General features: G+C 45.5%; 1 long non-coding RNA gene across 7 annotated transcripts in view; it reads left to right on the forward strand.

Moving 5' to 3' along the window:
- Window positions 1-19,497, forward strand: part of LOC146812328 (uncharacterized) — a 192,921-nt gene that overhangs the window by 14,400 nt on the left and 159,024 nt on the right. For all 7 annotated transcript variants that reach the window (XR_014965907.1, XR_014965905.1, XR_014965906.1 and 4 more), the window contains exon 2: window positions 27-108. This is a non-coding gene — a long non-coding RNA (uncharacterized LOC146812328). The remainder of the gene's footprint in view (window positions 1-26; window positions 109-19,497) is intronic.

Genomic DNA, 19,497 nt, shown 5'->3' on the forward strand with positions numbered 1-19,497 from the left:
TAAACCTTTTTCTGTCCACTCCCCAGGTGTGCATTACTGAAGAAACAAAAGGGACCTGATTGCATCTGTGCTGTCCAGGAGCAGTACTTTGAAGGTCCACAGTCTCTGGTAAGTTGCATACTGTGTGTGGCTCAACAGTGACTGGCTCATCCATCGTTCGATCTACTCCTAAATTCCTCTATTTACCCTTTCACTCACCATCTATTCATTGTTCCATCCACACATCCATCTACCTTGCCTTTCGCTCATCCATCTTTACATCCATCCTTTCACTTGCCCATATTTCCACCCTTTCCTTCTTCCACGCTAGTTCATTGTGAGCCTTTGTCTGCCAATCTGCAGACAGATGAGGCCAATCAAGAACTCTACTCCCTCTGTGGCTGCTAAAGCAGTGAGGGTGGGTGGAGGTGGGGGTGATGTTTCTGATGCAGTGGCTTAACTGCACACTTAAACTTAGTCCGCTAGTTTAATAGTTGTCTGCAGCTGGTTCCTGCCTTTTCTTGGGCCTCTACAGTCGATATTGGAGCACCGTGTGTGCTCAGCTCCACGAGGTTTTCAAAGTGAAACCAAATGCAGTATTAACCATGCGTTTATGCCTGGAGAGCAGCCCCCCTGCGCACCTCCTACAGCCTCTACCTCTGTGATGATCAACATTGTTGCCACCCACTCCCTCCTGGTTGACAATGGCATGTCCCACCCCTAGCCATTGAAGTTCATGGATTTTTGCAACTCCTCCCAGGGCCACTGGTCCTGCACCCCAAAAGCAACTAGATCCATGTCGTTATAATCCAGCACTCCCTCATGTGAATTCACTGCTGTAGCTTGTCCCAGCAGATTGACTAAAACCTCACACGCCTGGTGCTTGTGTAGTAGGTCATCTCCCAAGTTTAGTAGTGTTCACCCAGGAGATTCAGGACACTTCCTCAAAGCAGTAATTTCTTTTCAACTGCTGTTTTATTATCCCTGTTCTTGACTATTCCCAGAGGGTGGCTGGGCAACACCCCTTTTGCCCAGGAACACCTGCCTCCATGAAGCAAATTCATCTGGTAGTTCAAATTTCTGAAGCATCTTTGGCTTTGCATAGACTACTTACTTTTATTGTTCCTAACTCTAGGAAAGGCCTGAGTACTCAAGTCATGGTGACTAATGTCTATTGATAGATCTCAGCGAATTTCTTTGAGTACTATAGGTTTCACCTAAATTGTGCCAGTTATCTTCAGTAGTTCTCTATTGTTGACCAACCCCTTCTCCCCCAAGTTGGCTCCTATTCGCTTTGTATGAGCCATCTGATTGCCTCTGAACCACAGATGGTGACCGCAGAGGCATTGGTTGGAGTGCTTTAACATGCAAGGCTACCTTAACTTCTATTTTTCCTGAACTTTAGGAAAGGCCTGAGCACTCCAGCCATGGTAAATAACAGCTATAGATTGATGTCAACGAATTTCAGTGAGCACCACAGACTTCCCCTAAATTGTACCGGTTTACCCTAAGTAGTTTTCATTCGTTGACCACCCCCTTCTCCCCCCTCCAAGTCGCAGGGTCCTATTCACTTTGTAGGAGCTATCTGCAGTGGCAGCCGGTAAGTTTTTGAGGGAGGGGGGCTGGCTGGACGCACACCTACACAACACTTACAGCCAGGCATTCACACACACATGAGTCCACACACAAACACATCCTTTCGAAACACTTTTTTACCAAACATTCATTCATACATACATGCACGCACCAAACATTAATTTAAAATAAAACTAAACACACTTACCTGCAGCCAGCTCTGCCTCTGAGGTTCCAGGAGGCTTGAGACTGCTGTCTTCCCTCCAATGATCGACGGCAGCAGTCCAAACGTCATCAGAGTGGGATGGGGTCAGTGAGACTGCTGACCCCACCCCACTCTGTGATGAAGTGTCACTGATTGACACTCGACCCAGGGCGCTTCAGGGCTTAAATCTGAAGTGCCCAGGTGCGAGACAATCGGTGACGCTACCCCTTGTCATGGAGTGGAGGGCCTTGGGGACCTTTGCTAAGCTGAGGTCATCACGCTTGTGCTGCTTCATCTCAATCTCTTGTCACTCGACCATGGTTAGATGATCATCTGTCGACACCACTGATGCAGGCTGTCCTCGCGGGCCACTTTGAGCAGACCATGTAACAGATGCTCCAAAGTACGTTAATGGAGGATGTGAAACCCTGGGATTCCTTGCCTTCTCATATCTACTTTTCCAGTGATGGAGAGGTCCTGGACTTGGACATGGACAATGTGCCTAGAGAAGGTAAATTTGTCATCCTCCATCTCCTGCAAGGCATCACATCTTGCTTTACACCTTCAAAAGTTTGCACGGGTTCAAAGAAGTATTACTTTCTCAATACATATACCTTGCGTCATATTCTGCTTTGGTGTAACTGTTTTAAACAGTCTGTATTTATAGGTCTTTGATGAGGACTTTAACAGTTGCACTGGCTAGCTATAGCTACAGTTCCTTAATTCAGGGACCCCTTTATGCCCCTTTGGCAAAACACATTCAAGAGCAAATATGTATTTTCTTTGCTCTTGCATATCTTCAGTTCTTTCCGCTAGTTCATTAACTTGTCCAGGGATAAAGATTCAGTATTTTAAATTATGCATCCTACAATGTCGACTGGCGGGGCTGGTGTGCTTGGAGAGAGTTTCAGGCCAAGGTATGGTCAGTCTTACCGATGTGTGACCATAAGCTACACAATAAATAAAAAAATAAAAAATCAATAAAAAAAAAAAGAGAATCCTCCTTGTAAGAAGTTTGGGTTCTGTAAGGATTCATATAGAGTAATTCGAAGAAAACCTGGAATTAGATAGGATACAGTAAGAGTTTGTTGTAATCCCTTGTCTAGAAAAAAATATTTTCTTCTAGAGACCCCTCACCAACCAGGGTTTCCCCTAGGTGGCATTCTTCATCAATGGGGTTCCTCTCCATCCTCTATGGATTGAGTCGTGCTGCGACTTGCAAATTATGTAGGAGCACTTTTTATTGTAGATTGTGTGTACTGCAGTGATGTGATGTGGAGTGAAAAGGAAACGAACATTTAAAAATACCTAACTAGTTGGCGACTTTTATTCTCACCTCATAGATGGTATGGTTTAAAATCAGGGGTCGTTTACTGAGAAGAAACTGGACCTTAATGAGTCTGGTTGTCTCAGTAATGTGTTTTGTTAACATGTTTCAAGCTTTTCCCCTAATAGCTCTTCATCAGGACTCCACGGGGTCCAACCCTGTGCGTATCACTCCTAGTGAATCCTGTAATAAGGACCCAAACCATGCACACCTAATGCACACTGTATACATACGGTTCTAGTGGTGTTTCTGTAGATGCTATATTATTGCATCATGGTCAAAGACCGGGGTAGAGGGGCTTGTAGTTACACTTTTGGCAAAGCCGCCTCTGGTACAGTAACCTACTTCTCTCCCTTGAGACCGCATACAGTATGCGGTCTCCAGGGACTCTGAATGTAAAGTCAATACAGCAAATATTTAGCCAATCGACTACATCCATATGTTTTTAGATGTTGACTTCCTTGATACAATTGTGCAGCAAACAAATTTGTATGCTGAACAATTTCTGAAGGAGGACGGAGGCACTCTCTGGCCTCATTCTAGGGCATGTAAGTGGACTCCCACTTCATTAACCCCTTCGGTGCTCATGACGGAATGGTTCCGTCATGACCCACGGTTGAGCTGTGCTCATGACGGAACCATTCCGTCATGACCACACCCGCGCAAGATTCCGTCAGCACAGCGGCGGAATCTGCGCAGCATCGAAGGGGTTAAGGGAATTGAAGATATTTTTGGGCCTCGCGCTTAAAATGAAGTTAGTGAATAAACCAACCTTGCTGTTCTACTGCTCTACACGCACGGTTTGGTTAACAACCATCTTTGCACCATACATGAGCCGAGATCGTTTTTTGCTCTTGCATACATTTCAATGACCATTTTGCCGCATTGCTCCGGGACCATCCAGACCATGAGAGGTTATTCACAATTAGGCCTGCCGTGGAGCATTTGTCTGCCAGGTTTCCAGAGGGTTATACTCCTGGAAAAAAAAAATAGCCATCAATGAGTCCTTGATCTTGTATAACGGGTGGCTGCTGTTCAGGCAGTACATTCCGAGCAAACACACTCCCTATGGCATCAAGCTGTCTATGCTGTGTGAGAACTCACCTGGCTGTGTGTACAGCTTGAGACTGTATACAGGGAAGAACACAACTCTAAACCCTGTAGGTTGCCCTCCCACGCTAGTAGAATTAATTTTCTCCGAAAAGAATTCCCACAGGAGCTTGTTTGCAAAAACTACAGAAATCCCAGAGCATTGCGTTGCGTTCCAATGAACTGCTCGCAGTCAAGTTCTCAGATAGGTGTGATGGCACTTCCCCAGTCACACTTTGGGGTCATATGGCCGAAGTCTAAAAGCCCACCTGTATACTTGATTACAACAAGTACATGGGAAGAGTGGACAAGACGACCAGGTTCTTCAGCCATACAATGCGAGTCGTAAAACTCGCATTTGGTATAAGAAACTGTTTACTCACTTGATCCAGATGGCAACATACAATGCTCATGTTGTTTATCGTCTGACTGCCACCGGAAGGCTCGTGTCTTTCCAGTTGTCTGTGATTGAAAGTCTCACTGCTACTGAAGCAGAAGCCTCCACTTGTGTTCCGGAGGACGTGGCAAGACAGACTCCCTTTGAATTTCCGGCTGTCCGTTTACATGATTTTAACCTTCACTTTTTTATTTTCCTTTCCCATTTCACTTTGACATTGTTGACATTAGGTTTATTTCTATGAAATGTCTTTACCCTCACACCCATAAGACTCATTGTCTGTCATTTTAACACTGCTGTCAATAAAGCTTCTTTCTTCTTCACACCGTGGCCCCTTTAAATCTCAACACGTAATACACACGTCCTTACGCACGCCTTCTCATCGTGACGCATCGCGTTGCACTGTTTGAATATCCGCTGGCAAGCATCTGAACCTTTTCACCTTTATGCATTCGAATCTTTAAGAGTCACCATTGTGACTGTGGCTCTAAATAATTACGTTACTCTCATTTTCACGTGTCGATTGGCTCGCTAAAAATCTGGGATCAAATGTCGTTTCTTTCCGGTAAGCGCACATTAACACTAAGGTTTTCCCTCTAAGGGCTAATGACCTGGCACCTTGTTTCACCGGGTTTATCTTGTGTTTACTGTTATTTTTAGAAGACAGATTCCTGATACCCACTTTGTGTTACTCCTACTGAGTATCACTTTACGTGAGTAATCAAATTTCCATGGGTAGAGCTAGCGGCTATATTCACTAGGAACTCCCTCACAAGATGGCCGCGGACGGGCTGGGCTGAGTAGTCGCTATCAAACCCTCTCCCAATGGTAGCAACCTAGGGCACTGATACTATGCAATGGTTTGAGTAATTTAGTCCCCCCGATGGCCTGGACTCGCATCTGGTATACAAATCTACAGGTGCTGGCTCGACATTCTACTTCTACTAGAGTGCCAAGACTACCTGAGCTGGTTCGCTTGAAGGAGGCTTTGGAGAGTGCTTGGAGAGCCTGCGGGAGTACTTGGAGTATCCTGACACAGCGCTACATAAGGCCATACAAAATGCCTCCGCGTCCTGCTAAGGTGGATAAAGCAAAGGAGAAGCCTAAGGAGCAACGGCAGACTGGTAAAAACCCTCCCTCGGAAGATTTAAATGAAGAGACGCCGGCGATCGCAAAGGACCTAGGAGCAATCCGGAAGACAATGACTACACAACGGCTTAAGAGGACTGAGACACGGAGGGCAGAGAAGACTATAGTAAACACTCCCACGGGTTCATGTAGCCGGCCAGAGGGAGTCACCGAAGCCCAGAGCCAGAGGCCTATACAACATGAGGACGGGGCTGGAAAGATGGTTCGATCGGGAGAACTCAAGGTAAAGTCCAGGGAGACCCCCCTCAGACAGCCTACCTTAGCAGAAGTGTTCTCCGGTCATCCCTTGGCAGCATGAAGTGAATCCGGCAGAGAGAGAGACTGCTGCAATCTCAGCGTCCCTGGAGGCGTCCTCGAGGACGCGGTAAGCACGTCAAGCACAGACGCCCGCGTTGCTCAGCAACAGCAGTCCCTGCAGTCTAGCAACAATGACGGGATACAGAAGCAGCCTTCGCTTCAGTCCGATTCGGCACGAACCTCTGAGCTCATCGAGAATACTGAGGAGCCCCAAGCAAGCAAAACTATTCCACCAGTAAAGCAGAGTGTGAATGCGGAGATGATGGAGGCAATTATGTTGCTTGAGTCAGAGCTAGGAGCTCCTAAAGCTCCGGATACAGTATCTATCGACCCGGCAATAGAGGTAGGATGGCTTGGTCATAAGGAGGTTGAGATAATGGAGAAAAGCAGTGTTGGTGAAACTGATGGGGAGAAATTTTTTTCACTTAATGAAGACTCGGATTCCCTCTCTTTACAACATAGCGAGATGAGCACAGAGGAGAGTACAGAGGAAGAAGAGGAGGTGGAGGGAGCAGGGGAAGGTACACTGTCGGACTCTAGCTCATCTGGGGGAGACAAGGGCTTAGGTACAGGAAAAGATTCAACCTTAAGAAAAAGACAGGTAAAATTAAAACCAAGTAGTCAACAGATTGGCTCATTGGGAAGCATGGAGAGAGGATTAACTTGGGATTATTTAGAAACGTCCCATACATATCAAGAGGAGGAAATCGCTGGTTCACCGAGTCAGAATGTACCTGGCAACGTACTGCTCAATATGCTTAAACAGATGCAAGCAGAAGCTAGGGCTGCAAGTCGGAAAGCAAGGCAAGACGCAAAAAAAATACAAGTCTCATTGAGGAAAACCAATAAGCTCTATGATGATCTGGTTGGCAGAGTTGCGGAGGTGGAGGACCGCACGAGTAAGCTAGAAGACGATCTTGGAAATTGGCAGACTTTCAGAACTGATCAAGTAAAAGCCACAGAGGATCTGCAATGGAAACTGGAGGATTTGGAAAACCGCCAAAGGCAGAACAATGTCCGAATTTTGGGTGTGGCAGAGGGGATTGAAGGGCAGGACATAATGCGCTTTATTGTCAATTTATTTAGAGGAGCTTTCCCAGAGTCTCAGTGGCAGTGGGACAGGGAGATTCAGAGAGCGCATAGGTTTCCTCTTATACTCAAAAAGAATTTTGGGGCAGATGGTGGAAGTAAGGCATCTTTCCCGCGTGCGATTTTAGTCTATTTCGGAAATTTCCTTCTTAGACAGGAAATCATTGAGAAAGCTAGACCTACTAATAAGAGATCGTTCAAAGGCATATCCTTTTTTGCAAGACCGGATTTTTGCCATGTTACTGTTGAACGGAGATGGAGGTTGAGGCAGATGATTGCAAAATTTCAGGAGCTAGGCTCAGAGGCTTATTTACTGTCCCTGCCAAACTGAAAGTAATCACTCGGGAAGAGTTAGGATGTTTTTTTTCGAGATTAAAGCTCAGCAGTTCATGGACGAGCTGAAAAATTAAGATTTGCAGGGAGGGAATGTATCACTATGGTAGCTAAAGGGGACAAACGTTTTTTTTCTCTCATAAATTGGGGGCACTAGTTGATGGCAGTACAGTGCTTGAGATGAAGATGGGAGAGGGATGCGACTCTAGCAGTCCGAAACCGGCTACGTATAGGTCCGATGGACCTATTTGCCTGTGCAGGGGTGGGTGGGGGTGGGGACCAATGGAAGGGAGGGGTGAGGGTCTGGGTGGGGGGGGGTCAGTGGGGGGTCCTTTAGGGTTTAAACAAATGTGTGTTTTTTTTGGTTTGATAATGCACATTCTAATGCACATTATTATTATTTCCTTTTTGTTGCGTGGTTCATGGTACATGCAAGTTAGATGGTACAGATGGTATCAAAGAAATCTAGGTTGTGGCAGTTTTGTGATGCTTACTCTCTGGCGGATTAGATGTAGGATATCCGTTAATCTCCTGTAATGCCTTGTAAAATTGCTTCAATTAATGTGTGTGGTTTGAATAATCCCGGGAAGAGAGTGAAAGTAGCAGGGTTGCTGAGATCCCTGAAACTGGACTTGGTTTGCCTCCAAGAAACTCATATTGAAGCAACACAGATCTACCTTTTAAAACAACTTAGTTTTGATGTTTTAGCGGCTAGCAAACAGGGGACTAGAACTAGGGGGGTAGCAATACTAGGGAGAAAAATTGAGGTGGTGATACATCGAAAAAGCGAGGACCAATGGGGGAGATGGGTCATCGCGGAAATGAGTATAAAAGGGGTAAAGATTACATTAGTTACAATATATGGCTCCACAGAAGATGATCCAGAGGTTTGGCAGTTTATGGACCTGGAACTAGCGCAGTGGCCAGAACCCATCATACTTTAGTGGAGATTTTAACATCCATGATCCAACGAGTTCCTTTACAGAATCCGGGCGGAGGGATTTAGGGAGAAAGAGGAAGACATTCAGAGCTCTGGCTAGTATGGCCCAACATAACTCCCTTGTTGATCCGTGGATTAAGCTACATCCCCTTGCAGACGGTAGTACCTATTTTTCGGCTCCGCATAAAATTTTAGTTAGGCTGGATTACTTTTTAGTTTCTAACTCCCTAATTTCTCATACAAAAATAGAGAAACAGCCTAGAATTCTTTCAGATCATAGTCCTCTTGTCTTAACATTAAATACTACGCATATAAATGTTAGAAAGTCCCAGTGGACTTTTGAGCGTACATTATTAAGCGATAGGGCATATCAGAAGCATATGAAATCTTGGATAACGTTCTTCTGGGATATTAATAGAAGTACTGCCCCCCCTGGTGTGGTTTGGGATTGTTTTAAGGCGGGAGTGAGGGGAGAAACCCTGAGTTATGTATTGGCTAAACATAAAAGAGACCGAAGACACCTGGAGGATATAAGATGTGGATTGCTGGCAGCAGAAGAAAATCTTGCTAGAGCTATAGCTCAGGGTTTTCCACTCGAGCCCTTTTTGGTCAACATAACTGCCCTTAAAGGGGATGCTACTGAGGGCATCTGCGTGAAAGCCGCTGAAAAATACCTGGCGCATAAACAAGATTCTTACGAGTTGAGCGAGAAGGTTGGGCATATCCTTGCTGTTAGAACTAGGCAGCATACAGCCATGGCCGATATTAAGGAAATCAATGATAGCCAGGGAAACCTAGTCACAGACTCTGATCTTATCCGGGAAGTGTTTCGGGAGTTTTATGTCAAACTCTAAACTTGTGAGGAAGGGAGCACCCTAATAGAGGAAGAGGTGGATTGCTATCTTAGGGACGTCTTGGCTCCCGCTTTGTCCGCACAGGATAAAGCGGGGTTGGATGCTCCTTTCCATATAGATGAGTTTAAGGGAGCAATTAGGAGTCTCCCCTCGGGGAAAGCGGCAGGGCCAGATAAAATCCCGGTGGAATTCTATAAAGTATTCCAAGACACTTTAGGTGAGGATATGTTTAACATCATGCTATATACACAACAAGGGGGCTCTCCTCCCGAGTCTTGGGGTGCGGCGGATATTATAGTTATCCCCAAAAAAGGTAAACCTCCGACACTCCCGGGTTCATATAGACCCATCACTCTTATGAATGCTGACATAAAACTTTACTCAAAAATGCTGGCAACAAGGCTAGCAGGTAATATAGAGCAGCTGGTAAGTCCATCCCAGCACGGCTTCATACCAGGCAAGGGAACTACTCAGCATGTCAGGACGGTCATTACAATGTTCGATGCCGCGGAGTCCCTGGGCGACCCTGTGGCAGCATTGTTTTTAGATGCCAAAGGCTTTCGACCGAGTCGCCTGGAGTTTCTTGTGGACAGTTCTGAGATGGAGTGGTATTGGAGAAGGCTTTATAACAGCTATTCGAGCTTTATATGAATGTCCAATGGCTAAAATTAGGGTAAATAGAGGATATTCAGACCCAGTTGCAATTTTTAGGGGAACGAGACAGGGCTGTCCCTCATCCCCCCCCTACTATTTGCGTTATTTTTGGAGCCTTTTCTACGGAGATTGGATAGAAATAGAGCGATTCCACCAATGGTTTTAAATGGTTGTGTAATTAAAATTCTGGGGTACGCTATACTCACCCCGAATCCAGATTTAGCTATCATAGAGGTGGAAAGGGAAGCTAGCAAGTTTGGACAAATTTCAGGATACAAGCTAAACAGATCTAAGACCCAGATAGTTACGAATAGTGTCATTTCTTGTATAGACTCCAGGGTGACTACTTCGGCTACTTATTTAGGCATAGTAATATCTGCAAATTTAGATACCCTTGTTGAGAGCAATATAACCCCTCTGCTTGAGAAAGTAAAAACGGATTTAATCAGAATTAACAACTTACATCTCTCTTTAGTAGGTTGCACTAATGTGTTAAAAATGAGTGTATTGCTAAAATTTCTTTATTTATTTAGAGCAATCCTGTTAATTTTTGAAGCCAAATGGTTTAATATATTGGAAGCTATTCTCAACAAGTTTATATGGGCCCACGGGAAAACTCGTACGGCGTATAAATGTATGACTTTACCGAGAGACAGAGGGGGCTGGGGAGCCCCGGGCTTTAGACTATATTATTTGGCATCCGCCCTTCAATATATGTAGGGCCTAATCGGAGGAGGGGGGATGCTTCAGAAAATTACTTCTGCATCTACGGATGTCTATGCAATCTTGTTGGGACAAGAGGCAGAAAATTGCTTTTTATACTTTACGGATTTTGGCTATCTTAGAAGGAAGCAATTTAAGACTCTAAACGCGGCCTTAAATGTATGGAAGGCTTTTACGAGGAAGACGGGACTCGGTCGATATAATAGAAATCTTAAACTATATAATAATAAGTTGTTTCCCTTAGAAATTTTCACGGATACAGTTATGGCTGAATGGAATCGAAAGGGAATTAACCAAGTTGGGGATTTAAGAGATGTTGAGGGAGTGGTACAGTTTGAGGTACTTGTAAATAAATACGATTTAAATAGGAGAGATTTTTTCAAGTATCTACAACTCAGAAGATTTTTGGGTGATAAACAAGGCGGCTCAGCAGGTTATAACATAAACGATTTTCTAGAGATTTTAATTACGGGCGGCTATCATAATATTAGGTCAGCCTACGCGCTATTAGTCAAAACTAAAGCGGATGATCTGGATAAATATAGGCGCAAGTGGGCTGAGAAGCTTGGAGGAGAATTAGAGGACTTACAGGAGTCGTTGGATCTGGGTTGTAATATTTTATGCTCAGCTCCTCTACAATCTCAACACTACAAGACCTTATTTTCCCTATACCATACGCCCGCTAGAATTGCTAAATGGGGGTGTACAACTGGGATCAGCTGCCCTCGATGCAGCGCATTAGATGCAGATTTACTTCACATGTTGGCCACATGCCCACAATTACACACTTTAATTAGTGACATAGAGGTTTTTATGGATAGGGCTTTAGGGTTACAGATCTCCTTATCTCCCTCGCGGATTTTGTTAGGGATAGGTCACGATGGAAGTAGTAATGTAGAGAGGGAATTTGTCTTTGTGACGATGGCGGTATATAGATTAATCCTAGCCAGGGCTTGGCTAGATAAATCCCCTCCGTCCATGCAAGTATGGTTAGCAAATTTAATTAACACATTCAATTTGGAGAAACCCATATATGCAAGAAAAGGTAGAGCGGGCAGAGCTCTAGGTATAAGAATTTGGGAGCCCTTCGCGCGGTGGCGGGATGGGATAGGGTAAGGTGGTAGTACTTGATCTAGGGAGTGGCCAGGGTTGTTTTGTTCTGTTTGCTTTGATTATTTTTCAATTTTTGATGATAATATATAAAGGATTATGTTGCACTAATGATTAAATGAATGTATTAAATGTGCATCGCTGAAAGTATAAAATAAAATTATAAAAAAAAAAAAAGGAACTCCCTCACAACTTAGGTTCTGTTTCGAGCACGCCTATAACTGTTTTCATGTGCACAACACTTGGGGCTTGATATTCTCGATCTCCACACAATGAATGATATGTATTATACTTCTTACACACGGGTGTGGCTTCACCGAACTACGTAATCACTGGAGGTCTTCTTGCTTTTCAATTTATTATGTTTCTCACTGAGTGCAAATCCTAGTTCGATTTTACCTTATGTATCAAGGATATACACCCATTGTTGCTCTTTGTTTTGTTGTAGTTGCCTTTACGGTGGACTCTCAGAATACTGATTTTGTACATTCGCAACCCCTGAAGAAGGGTTGAACAACCCGAAATGCATTGGGACCTTCGTTTACAATGAACATTGACCATGATTCACTCATATAACTTGTGCATCAACAAGTCGCCTGAACTCATATGTTTTGTTCTTTTCAATTGTCTTTTACTTTTGTGTAACCGTTGGAATATTGGTATTTACCTGTAATAATTGGCACAGTTCTAAGTGTTTCCCTCCTGTGCTATAACTATTCAGTTGAAAATTAAAACCATTTTGAAACTTTTATAGTTTTTCAGCTGTGCGCTATGTAGGTGTCAGGTTGCTCCACAAGACTTACCTCTGCTTGTGCAGCGATTCCGCAGAGACGACAGGAGCGCCCGTCCCTGTACCCACCTGACCCTCGTGGACCGTAGAACCCAGCAGGGATGAGATGGACGCAGGGAAAGGAGCCTGAACGAAAGCGGTGAGTAGGGGTGCAGGGTATCTCGGAATGACCCTTACTGCGGTGACGCAGGTCGCTACACGGCAGTAGCTCCGGTGAAGTGCTGAGGACAGGCTATGCAGCAAATCAAATGATGGTGCTCCCACACCGTGGTCAGTGGAAAGTACCTTAACTTCCCAATAACAACCCTGGAAGCGGAACTCAGAGTTTAGACCCTGCTCCAGAGTAGAGAAAACAAAACAGCAAGGCGCTTCTGCGCGGAAGGCAAATCATCAATGGAAAAATCATCAATGACAATTCAGCAACATAAACAGTGGCAAAATCATCAATGGAAATTCAGCAAAATAAACAGTGGCAAAATCATCAATGGCAAATTCAGCAATGGCAAGTTAGAAATGGCGCTATGCGCGAGAGAGCAAAATAATCGGTGGCAAAATCATCAAAGGCAAAATCAGCAATGGCAATTCAGAAATGGCGCTATGCGCGAGAGGGCAAAATAATCGGTGGCAAAATCATCAAAGGAAAAATCAGCAATGGCAAGTTCACTTCAAACACAGGCACAACAGCAGGAGAACCCTTCAACAGCCCGGAGAGTCAAGGGGGCAAGGGTTTGGAAAACCTGAGATGCCTGAACAGGTTCCGAAGTGAGGACGAAGGTAGACGCCGGGTTCCAGCGGAGAGGGACGGCGTTCACTTTCCGCTTGGCTTCAGGACGGTTGATCTGGCTCCTCGCGGCTCGGGAACTCCAAGGGAATACGAAGCGCCGAGCCGGCGGGAAACGCGGCGTATAAGCGTTTCCCCCGGAAGCGCTTCCTTGACCCTAGCGCCTTGTGAACGACTAGACCGGTACTCGACTTCCACCCGGAAGTGAGTATTCCGGGTCGTCTGTGTGTGCGTCGTCGTGGAGGGGGACGGCCAGCGCCGTAACGTGACAGTAGGTCTGGGTCATCCCAGTCCTCTCTTGCTTTCAAGGCTGCAGGACCGACACTTTGCTGATAAAATTCCTGCAACACCCAAAAAGGAGTGACCGTGTCATCGTTGTAAAGTGTGCTTGATGCAGGGAAAGAGGCAGGAGTCTCATATTTACTGTACGCAGTACCCAAGTAAGCCTGCCTTCTGCTTTCCAACTTACTTTGTTTTATCATACTAAAGCAAAATACTGGGTAATTGACTAAGGCGGAGCTGCCAATAGGTGAACCTTACAATTGGTGTGAATGGCTACTTACTGTCTGTGGGCCGCTCCTTCGCTAGACAAGCAGCGACGGAATATTTATTTGTTCTTCTACTTCAGGAAATGATGGACTTCTCGTCACCTTTTATCTGCTTTCAGAACGTGGTGGTTGTTCTCTTCGCCAATTGACAAGTGCATTATAGTCCCCACACTGCACATACTGGTGGACAGAACATGCACCACTTTGTCAGGTAGTACCCTGTGAGGCAAAAACTTAGTCTTGAGTGGATTTTGAAGTTCTTGCTAGGGAACCTATGTATACTACGCAAGGACCACCCTTATTGCCATTGACAACCGTAATAAGTGTATTGAGTCAAACAAATATCCAACGGGACTTATTCACCAACATTTCTACTTGTTTTGAAAGTGTGCAAACTGAATTAACTTGTTTCATAACCATGTTATTGAAAAGGGATACATGACACAATATCTTGTATGAAGATTGTTTTCACATCTTAAATTAAAGATGTGAAAACAGTCATCATACAAGATATTGTGACCTGTACCCTTTCTCAATAACGTTGTGTATGATGCAAGTTAGTAAGTGAGTTTCCAGGCTGTCCAAGTGAAAGTGTTGGTGAATGAGACCCACAGGACATTGGTTTTGCTTAATCCTTTAGGGAACTTAGGCAATATACCCCAGCATGTTCGCCTTATTTTCAAAGGGAGATATGCTCGCTTAGTTCGAGATATGGCCTACTGGGATACTCTGACACCCCCAACTTGCATCCACAAACTGGAAGGACTGGATTTAGCCCAGTGAGAGCATTCATGGCATGTGACAAACATTTTCTCAAGCTGCAATTAGCTAGAGATGGAAGGCATTAGTATAGGGTCATTTGACAATTAGACAGGATTAGTCCGGACTCTGATGAGGACAGGCACACTTATGGGTTAGAACCGCTTATGGTAGGTGGGCTTTCCCAGGAATATTGCATAGGTAGAAGCCAGATAGTAAAGCTAGTACAGATGCATGTCACAACTTCACCCATGGATTCAAATTCATTCGTGGGACTGTCGCATTGAATTTACTACAGTACTTACGGGTCAATGCTGCTTGCCATGTTCATCCTCCGTCAGAATTTAGTAGATGGTCAGTTTGCTGTATGATAAGTGCATTACATTCACTGCACATAACAGTGGTTTGGACATATGCTACGTTGTCACGGACTACTCGTGTTTCCTATTCTACCGTTCTTCATAGTTTGATGTTCTCTTTAGAAAGCTTTGGAAAATTTACAGCATGTTTGCCTTCTTTTCAAAGATTGATGTGCTCGCTCAGTTCAAGATATAGCTTTGTGGCCTACTCTGGCACTCCACAACTTGCATTCACAAACTGGAAGGAGTTGGATTTAGCACAGTGAGTGTGCTAAAGGGGCATGAAAGACATGCCTTCCTGAGCCTCATGTGGCTGTCATGGGAGTCCTTAGTAAAGGTTCACTCAGCATGTGTTTTATAACGTTCAGGAAGGAAGAGGCGTAGACTTGACAAGTGATAAAATGCAGTCAAACTCATTATGTTTTGTGGTGCATCAGTGTGGTGGGCCCTTGCATGGCGGTGGTATGTTTGTGAGTGCAAGTGTTCTGGTTGATTGGGCCCGTGGCTGGCAGTATGGAAGTCTTGTGTGTGGTATGTGAATGGTGTGTGAATGCACCATAAAGCAGTTGGTACCATGAAGTGGCTTTATGGCTCACCTTCAGAAGGCTTTGCTGTGAGAAGTATTTATGCTTTGAAGCCAGTGTTGCTGGGGGTGCTAATACCAAGTGGTGGATTAACTTTATAAAATTAGTGTCAGATTTAAATTTGTGGCAGTTTAATGGCCTTTTGTAAGACTTTTTTTTTGTCAATATGGGAAGCTGGGGATTTTGTACCCTAGCTCAGTCATTCCCTAGGCAAACAAGGGGAAAACTGGGTGGTAGGACATTTGTTCGGCACGGTGATCCCACACAAATTTGTGGGAAATGTTTTTTTTCTTCCAGCTAAATTTGAGGTTTGCCGGGGATTTTGTGTAGGCAAATGTTGTGCTATCCAACACAAGTATTACCTCCCTAGATTCCACAGGATGTCCAGTTTTCAGAAATGTGTTGGTTTGGTAGGTTTCCCTAGATGGCGGCTGAGCTTGAGGCAAAAAAATAAACCAGGTGCCATCTCTTGTAAAAACCAGGTCGTTTTGCAATCTGTAATTTTGAGGTCTCCACAATACATCTTGGGCCCTTACCTGTCTCGGGTACTTAATCATCACAAATGAGTGAGGTACCATTTTTATCAGAAGACTTGGTGAATATGGGTTGGGTAGAATTTTGTGGGTCCATGAAGATTCCAGACGTTTGAGTCACAGAAATATGAGGAAAATGTGCTTTTCTTTTTACAAAGTTTGAAGTTTGTTAGGGATTCTGGGTAGCAGAACCTGGTTAAAACCACACAAGTCCTCCCATCTTGGATTCCACTGGGTGTCTAGTTTCCAAAATATTCAGGTTTGCTAGGTTTCCCGGGGTGCCAACTGAGCTAGGGTCCGAAAACCACAGCTAGGCATACTGCAAAAAAGGGTCAGTTTTCACTGGGGGGAAAAAAGATGTGCCCATGTTGCGTTTTGGGCCATGTCCTGTTGCGGGCACTATGCCTACCCACACATGTGAGGTATTATTTTTATCAAGAGACTGAGGGAAACACAGAATAGTGGAACAATGGTTATTGCCATGACTCCGACCTGCTTACAGAGAAAGAACCGGAGTGTCCGGCAGCCCCCCAGAGCACCAAGGACCTGCCCTTTGCTCCCCTTACAGACTGTCTTCCGTGGGCACTTGGTTTGCTTAACAATGACTAAAAGACCAGAATCCATTGACTCTGCGATTCTGCAACCGATGCCCACAACCCGAGTTTCAGTGGCCCAAACCCACAAGGCCCCCCTCCCCCAGCGATCCTGATCTGGTGATCCTTGACCTCACTCAAGCTTCAAGAAGACTCCTGCAGGCTCAACCCAAAGGCTCTCCCCGACTGTGTCCGGAGCAGGCAATAAATACGATGCCAGAAAACCCCTTCACTGGCCTTGGGTGGCCCAACTAATGGTGTCCAGGCGTCCCCCATGATCCAAACGGATCTCTCCAGTCCGTGGTCACCTTCAGGAAGCCTCCCTGCCCGAGCCTGCAGCAACATCACCAAATCGAAGGTTTCCATTGAAAAGCACCGGGTCCCTGATGTCTTTTTGGCACCCTGCACCTTTCCAACCCACTGCCACTGGTGGTGCAGCTCGGGTGCTGATTGTTGGCCCCTGCAGTGCTGACCTTCACCCCAGAAGCTTTGTTCGCACACCTGATTGGCCTGCTCGGAAGCTGTCCCTAATCGAAGGCCTTTTTTGCCTCATTAGCTAACATTGGGCCCCTGCACTCTGTCAGGCCGCCCCAGTGCCCCTGCTGGTGCCACTAGAGTGCCCAACTAGACCTTAGGCCTAACCCCTAAAACTCCTACTCTTAAGTTCTGTACGTGCCTGAGAACAGGCTAACACTTTTTCTCTCTAAGGAGAAAAATGAACTTAACTGCAAATTATAAAGTCTTACTTACCGTCTATTGTGAGAAACTTAGGTTTGGTATCTAGGCATACCACCCGGTCCTCAAAGTAATCTAAAAGTAACTAAAAAGTATTCTGAAAGTAATTACTGTGTAATTTAAACTGCTTTTTAAAGTGATACGAACCTGTATATCGACTGCAAATCCACCCTCAATTGCATGTAAAGGTTTACAATTGAAATTATATTTTACCTACCTGTACCAAGTCCTACTTGGTTCTAAAAATAAAACACAAGTATACGACCAGGGTCCACACCCATCCTACCCATGGTTCCCTACTAACGAACCTGGGCTTCTTAGAGCAACCCCGAGGTGTGACCGTAGACTTGGAGAGATCCCTGTACAAAATAGGTTTGCCCCATTATCTGACCTAGAAGCTTGCGATTGACCGCTAATAATTAAATCGCCATGTAGGGACCACATAGAGGAGTATGATAAAGGCCCCAATTACTCCTCACTCCTCTTGGCAGCTCAATCAATAGCCCAAGGTCGGGACTTCCCGTGTGTGTCACCGACCCTTCCAAATATAGAGCATCAGGTTCCCTGTGAGATGCCCTCAGGCCCAAACCCTCCTGTTCTGATGTCTTGGAACATTGCAGGGCTACCTTCTAAACTTTGTTCAATTGAATGGTCGGATCTGGTAGATAGCCATGATTTCATTGCATTCCAAGAGACTTGGTCAACGACTATAATCCACCGCCCGGGCTATCTGGCTTTTGCCAAAGCAGCAACCACTAAAAAGCTAGGACGTCCTAGTGGTGGGTTATTGATTTGGGTTAAGCAGCACTCATCCTTTCAGAACAGAGAAACACCAACGAATAGCGGAGACATCTTGGCTCTTAAAATCTTGAGGGATGGCTTGGTGCTGTTTACCTTGATTAACATTTATTCACGAGGTCAAGTGGGGGCAGACAGTCACCTACTGTAGGAGAGTGGAATCTGACTAATGGTTGCCCCCAACTTTTTGCCTGGTATTTAAGTGGTTTTTGACTAGTCTGGCTGGGATCCTGCTATCCAGGACCCCAGCCTATCTGCTTTCTCCCTAAAACTGTTGTGAGTACTCTAGGTACAAACATAATTGGATGCTGGGCATGCCCTACCAGTCCCTTGTAGATGGTACCCTAGGTACCCAGGGCATGGGTCCCCCAGTAGGCCTACCAGGGCTGCAGCACTTATTGTGCCACCCTGGGACAGCCACCCAAACTGACACCACCAGTCCACTACTGTAGTCTGGGTAAGGTGGTGCTAGCACCCCTTACAGGGATGTAGGTACCCTATGTCCCATACCATTACAACACATATACTCTCATAGGTCACCCCTATGGCAGGCCCTGGTAATCCTACAGGGCTGGGTGCTGAGGTATGTGTGAGAGGGGACCCCTACATGAGTAGGACCTCCCTGCAACCTTCGTAAAACCGTTACTGGGTTGTTTGTAGTGTAGCCATACCATATACCCTAAACCGCATTATAAGTGAATCGCGTCATCGCGATAACTTGAGAATGGCTACACAGAACCATATCGTGTTTGGTGTCAAACATGAAGGAATCATACCCCCAGTCCAGCCATGGGCATGGGGGCACGATTCCCCCTTGCTAGGAGGGTGATATGGGAAAAGCGGTAGAATTTAGACACCAATTTAAAAGTGCACATGTACCACAAAAGGGCTACTGTCCGCCACCTACACGACTCTGGCTGGCTGTTGCTGGGGAAAACCCCGGCCTCGCCAGCTGGACAATAGGGCTCCTGTGGCAGGGAGGTGCCAGCACCTCCCCAGACAGGATAATGTGGATTGGAACAGGGTGGGTGCACCAAATGTCCTTTCAGAGTTGCACGTAGGCAGCTGCAGAGCCCCAATTCTGCATACACCGCCTGGAACCGGTTCAGGGGCATCCTGCCCCTCGCCCAGGCGGGAAACACACAAAGGGGAGTGGGTGTAGCCACCCTTTCCCGCCTCTACTATGATTGGTAGGCTCTATTTTGGACCATCCCCTAATCTTGGGGATATATGGGAATAACTTTGCCCTAGAGCCTTAGATTCGTCCAGAACTTCACAGAACTGACCTTCGACGAG

Source organism: Triturus cristatus, chromosome 7 (genome assembly GCF_964204655.1).
Source record: "Triturus cristatus chromosome 7, aTriCri1.1, whole genome shotgun sequence".
In the NCBI taxonomy this organism is placed as follows: Eukaryota; Metazoa; Chordata; class Amphibia; order Caudata; family Salamandridae; genus Triturus; species Triturus cristatus.